The following is a 6000-nucleotide window of genomic DNA, read 5'->3' as shown; positions in this document are numbered from 1 at the left end:
TGAGCCAGAATGGCATTCAGAGTATCAATCTCAAGAACTCCTTTCTTCTGATTAGTCCCATTGTTCACAGGTCCTTTCAGAAGTGTACATGAATTGGTTATTTGCAACCATTTCAATTAGTTCTTGAGCTTCTGTAGGCGTCTTCTTCAGATGAAGAGATCCTCCAGCAGAGCTATCCAAAGACATCTTGGATAGTTCAGAGAGACCATCATAGAAAATACCTATGATGCTCCATTCAGAAAGCATGTCAGAAGGACATTTTCTGATCAATTGTTTGTATCTTTCCCAAGCTTCATAGAGGGATTCTCCATCCTTCTGTCTGAATGTTTGGACTTCCACTCTAAGCTTACTCAATTTTTGAGGTGGATAGAACTTTGCCAAGAAGGCATTGACTAGCTTTTCCCAAGAGTTCAGGCTTTCTTTAGGTTGTGAGTCCAACCATGTCCTGGCTCTGTCTCTTACAGCAAAAGGGAATAGCATAAGTCTGTAGACCTCAGGGTCAACCCCATTAGTCTTGACAGTGTAACAAATTTGCAAGAATTCAGCTAAGAACTGATGAGGATCTTCCAATGGAAGTCCATGGAACTTGCAATTCTGTTGCATTAGAGAAACTAATTGAGGCTTAAGCTCAAAGTTGTTTGCTCCAATGGCAGGGATAGAGATGCTTCTCCCATAGAAGTCGGGAGTAGGTGCAGTAAAGTCACCCAGCACCTTCCTTGTATTGTTTGCATTGTTGTTGTTTTCGGCTGCCATGTCTTCTTCTTTGAAGATTTCTGTTAGGTCCTCTACAGAGAGTTGTGCCTTAGCTTCTCTTAGCTTTTGCTTCAAGGTCCTTTCAGGTTCAGGGTCAGCTTCAACAAGAATGCTTTTGTCTTTGTTCCTGCTCATATGAAAAAGAAGAGAACAAGAAAATGTGGAATCCTCTATGTCACAGTATAGAGATTCCTTGAGGTGTCAGAGAAGAAGAAAAATAGAAGGAAGAAGGAGAAGAATTCGAACTTAGTCAGATAGAGTTCGAATTGTGCATTGAGGAGGAGTGGTGCTCCATAAATAGAAGGATGTGAGAAGAGGGGAAGAGCTTTTTCGAAAATTAAGTTAAAAATATTTTTTCTAAAAAAAAATTTGAAAAACTTTAATTGATTTTCGAAAATCAAGAGTGGGAAAGAAATCAAGTAATTTTTAAAAAGACTTTGAAATTAGAAATCAAAAAGATATGATTGAAAACTGTTTTGAAAAAGATGTGATTAAAAAGATATGATTGAGAAGATATGATTTGAAAACAATTTTAAAAAGATTTGATTTTAAAAATTAATAACTTGGCTATCAAGAAAAGATATGATTCAAACATTAAACTTTTCTCAACAGAAAAGGCAACATACTTGAAATGTTCAATCAAATCATTAATTGTTAGCAAGTATCTTTGAAAAAGGAAAGAAATTGATTTTGAAAACATTTGATTGAAAAGATATGATTTGAAAAATATTTGATTTTGAAAAACTTTGAAAACTTGAAAAAAAATTGATTTGAAAACAAAATCCTCCCCCTTGTGCCATCCTGGCGTTAAACGCCCAGAATGGTGCACATTCTGGCGTTTAACGCCCAATGCACTACCTTTTTGGGCGTTAAACGCCCAACCAGGCACCCTGGCTGGCGTTTAAACGCTAGTCTGTCCTTCTTCACTGGGCGTTTTGAACGCCCAGTTTTTTCTGTGTAATTCCTCTGCTGCATGTTCTGAATCTTCAGTTCCCTATACTATTGACTTGAAAATAGAACCAAGATTAAATAAACAATGCATGCAAGACACCAAACTTAAAATTAGACACTAGACTCAAACAAGAAACATAAAATATTTTTGGTTTTTATGATTTTGAAAATTTTTTTTTGGATTTTTCGAAAATTATATGGAAATAGAAAATAAAGGTTTCAGAATTCTTAATTTGGATTCCAGGAATCATTGCAATGCTAGTCTAAGACTCCGGTCCAGGAATTAGACATGGCTTCACAGCCAGCCAAGCTTTCAAAGAAAGCTTCGGTCCAAAACACTAGACATGGCCAATGGCCAGCCAAGCCTTAGCAGATCATTGCTCCAATAGCAAGATTGATAGAGATCAACAAGCTCTTGTGATGATCAGTTGAAACCTCGGTCCAATAAGATTAGACATGGCTTCACAGCCAGCCAGACTTCAACAGATCATCATGAAACTCTAGAACTCATTCTTAAGAATTCTGAAAAATACCTAATCTAAGCAACAAGATGAACCGTCAGTTGTCCATACACGAAACAATCCCCGGCAACGGCGCCAAAAACATGGTGCGCGAAATTGTGAACAATACTTTTCACAACTCTCATAATCCCCGGTAATGAACCCCAAAAACTTTGGTGTTCAATACCATGGCATAAACACAACTTCGCACAACTAACCAGCAAGTGCACTGGGTCGTCCAAGTAATAAACCTTACGCGAGTAAGGGTCGATCCCACGGAGATTGTTGGTATGAAGCAAGCTATGGTCATCTTGTAAATCTTAGTCAGGCAAACTCAAATGGATATGGTGATATACGAATAAAACATAAAGATAAAGATAGAGATACTTATGTAATTCATTGGTGGGAATTTCAGATAAGCGCATGAAGATGCTGGGTCCCTTCCGTCTCTCTGCTTTCCTACTATCTTCATCCAATCCTTCTTACTCCTTTCCATGGCAAGCTTATGCAAGGGTTTCACCGTTGTCAGTGGCTACCTCCCATCCTCTCAGTGGAAATGTTCAACGCACCCTGTCACGGCACGGCTATCCATCTGTCGGTTCTCAATCAGGCCGGAATAGAATCCAGTGATTCTTTTGCGTCTGTCACTAACGCCCCGCCTTCAGGAGTTTGAAGCACGTCACAGTCATTCAATCATTGAATCCTACTCAGAATACCACAGACAAGGTTAGACCTTCCGGATTCTCTTGAATGCCGCCATCAGTTCTAGCCTATACCACGAAGACTCTGATCTCACGGAATGGCTGGCTCGGTTGTCAGGCGAGCGCTCGGTTGTCAGGCGATCAACCATGCATCGTGTATCAGGAATCCAAGAGATATTCACTCAATCTAAGGTAGAACGGAGGTGGTTGTCAGGCACACGTTCATAGGTGAGAATGATGATGAGTGTCACGGATCATCACATTCATCAAGTTGAAGAACAAGTGATATCTTAGAACAAGAACAAGCGGAATTGAATAGAAGAACAATAGTAATTGCATTAATACTCGAGGTACAGCAGAGCTCCACACCTTAATCTATGGTGTGTAGAAACTCCACCGTTGAAAATACATAAGAACAAGGTCTAGGCATGGCCGAATGGCCAGCCTCTCAATGATCTAAGATAGCCTAAGAACAAAGATAGCTACCCAGATCTCTAAATACAATAGTAAAAGGTCCTACTTATAGAGAACTAGTAGCCTAAGGTTTACAGAGATGAGTAAATGACATAAAAATCTACTTCCGGGCCCACTTGGTGTGTGCTTGGGCTGAGCAATGAAGCATTTTCGTGTAGAGACTCTTCTTGGAGTTAAACGCCAGCTTTTGTGCCAGTTTGGGCGTTTAACTCCCATTTTGGTGCCAGTTCTGGCGTTTAACGCTGGAAATTCTGAAGGTGACTTTGAACGCCGGTTTGGGCCATCAAATCTTGGGCAAAGTATCGACTATCATATATTGCTGGAAAGCCCAGGATGTCTAATTTCCAACGCCGTTGAGAGCGCGCCAATTAGGCTTCTGTAGCTCCAGAAAATCCACTTCGAGTGCAGGGAGGTCAGAATCCAACAGCATCTGCAGTCCTTTTCAGTCTCTGAATCAGATTTTTACTCAGGTCCCTCAATTTCAGCCAGAAAATACCTGAAATCACAGAAAAACACACAAACTCATAGTAAAGTCCAGAAAAGTGAATTTTAACTAAAAACTAATAAAAATATACTAAAAACTAAACCAAATATACTAAAAACATACTAAAAACAATGCCAAAAAGTGTACAAATTATCCGCTCATCAGTAAGTCCCGTCCAAGTTGTCCAAAGAAGTTCGGGATGACCACAATCAAGAATAAGAACGGGGAGCTTATAGTTACGAGGGTGCAAAACTCATGGAGGGTGTGTATTGACTACCGGTATTTGAATACGGCCACTAGGAAGGATCACTTTCTGCTACCATTTATCGATCAAATGCTTGATCGGTTGTCTGGTAAATCTCACTACTATTTCTTAGATGGCTATTCGGGGTATTTTCAAATCCACATTGCTTTAGAGGATCAAGAAAAAACTACCTTTACATACCCCATTGGAACTTATGCCTACAAGCGTATGCCATTTGGCTTATGCAACGCACCAGAAATATTCCAAAGGTGTATGATGAGCATATTTGTGGATCTTCTAGAGCATTGCATGGAGGTGTTCATGGATGACTTTAGTGTCAATGGGGATTCTTTTGATCTTTTCTTGGACAACCTTGCAAAAGTATTAGAGAGATGCACTGAATCAAACCTTGTTTTAAATTTTGAGAAGTGTCATTTTATGGTTAGACAAGGCATTGTTTTAGGACATATTGTCTCTAATGATGGTATTTCTGTGGATCCGGCAAAGATCAATGTTATATCTAGTCTGCCTTACCCCTCCTCCGAGAGGAAAGTCCATTCGTTTCTTGGACATGCAGGTTTTTACCGGCAGTTTATTAAGGACTTTAGTAAGGTGGCATTACCTCTCTCTCGATTGTTGCAAAAAGATGTTGATTTTGGTCTAAGTGAAGAATGCATGGAGGCCTTTCGAGATCATGTGTGACGCCTCAAACTATGCGGTGGGAGTAGCACTCGGTCAACGTGAGGTTAAAATTCTTTATGTCATTGCCTATGCCTCAAAAACATTGGATGGAGCCCAATCCAATTACACTACCACCGAGAAAGAGTTGTTGGCTATTGTTTTCGCTTTGGATAAATTCTGAGCTTATCTACTTTGTAAACACTTTCGGTGAGGGTTCGAAGCTCAATTCCTTGTTCCCGGCTCTCGCGAGCATTCTTCATGCAAGTATGCGCACTTCACTTTGATGATTGGGATTGGTAGAGTTCATATATTGTTTATCATTTTGCCCTACGTGCTTATATATGTTCTTGGAAGATTAATTTGCTTTTAACCGAGTAGATAGTAGCATTCATTTTAGTTGCATTCATATAGGTAGATTGCACCCTATAAATCCCATTCTCTTGTGATTCTTTGGTGTTTGGCTTTCTTTTTAAGCATGAGGACATGCTTGGTCTAAGTGTGGAGAGGTTGATAAACCCCATTTTTAGGGTTTATCCTGTATGGATTTTGAGGTTTTTATCAATGTTCTTTCACACTTATTCATAAAAATTGCATGGTTTTGTGTTTCCTTCCCGATTATGCTTCATGGATGAAAACATGTCTCTTTTACACTAAATGTGTTATATTTGAATGCTCTTCTATTACCATTTGATGCCGTGATCTGTTTGTTAAGTGATTTCAGAAGTTATAGAGTAAGGACGGCTTAGAAGAGAGGAAGGAAGCATGCATGAATGGAAGGAGCATGGAAAATAGAGCTTTGGAGCATGAGCAGCGACGCGTACGTGTGCCTGACGTGTACACGTGGATGCGTGGTACTAGGATCGGCGCGAAAAAGCCAAAGCTAGAAGCCGGCGCATTCGCATGGCTGAGCCAGAACCTCATGGACGCCCACGCGTCGCTGCTGGCATGTGATTTTTAAGTGAAATTGTGCTGAGCGATTTCACAAAGGCTGTGGGGCCCAATCTGAACCAACTCTGGCGCCAAAGCACTTAAGAGGACCAAGGGATGAAGGGATTCTCATTCATTCACACATGGGGATATTTTAGTTAGTTTTGGATGTTACATTTTGTAGAGAGAGAAACTCTAGCTTCTCTCTAAGGTTTTACTTCTCAATTTGGAATTCTTTTAGATCCATTGGTGAGATCTTTTGTCAATTCAATTCTACATTGCTTC

At 40.0% G+C, this 6000-nt stretch overlaps 1 non-coding gene across 1 annotated transcript; it reads left to right on the top strand.

The window, feature by feature from the left end:
- Positions 1-240: 240 nt before the first annotated feature.
- LOC130937450 (small nucleolar RNA R71) lies at positions 241-348 on the top strand. Its single transcript, XR_009068670.1, has one exon. It is a non-coding gene; the product is annotated as a small nucleolar RNA R71 (small nucleolar RNA).
- The last annotated feature ends 5652 nt before the right edge of the window (positions 349-6000 follow it).

The sequence above is a fragment of the Arachis stenosperma genome, chromosome 6, assembly GCF_014773155.1.
Source record: "Arachis stenosperma cultivar V10309 chromosome 6, arast.V10309.gnm1.PFL2, whole genome shotgun sequence".
Lineage (NCBI taxonomy): Eukaryota > Viridiplantae > Streptophyta > Magnoliopsida > Fabales > Fabaceae > Arachis > Arachis stenosperma.
Note: the sequence above shows the minus strand (reverse complement) of the source record. Positions and strands in the feature narration are given on the sequence as shown.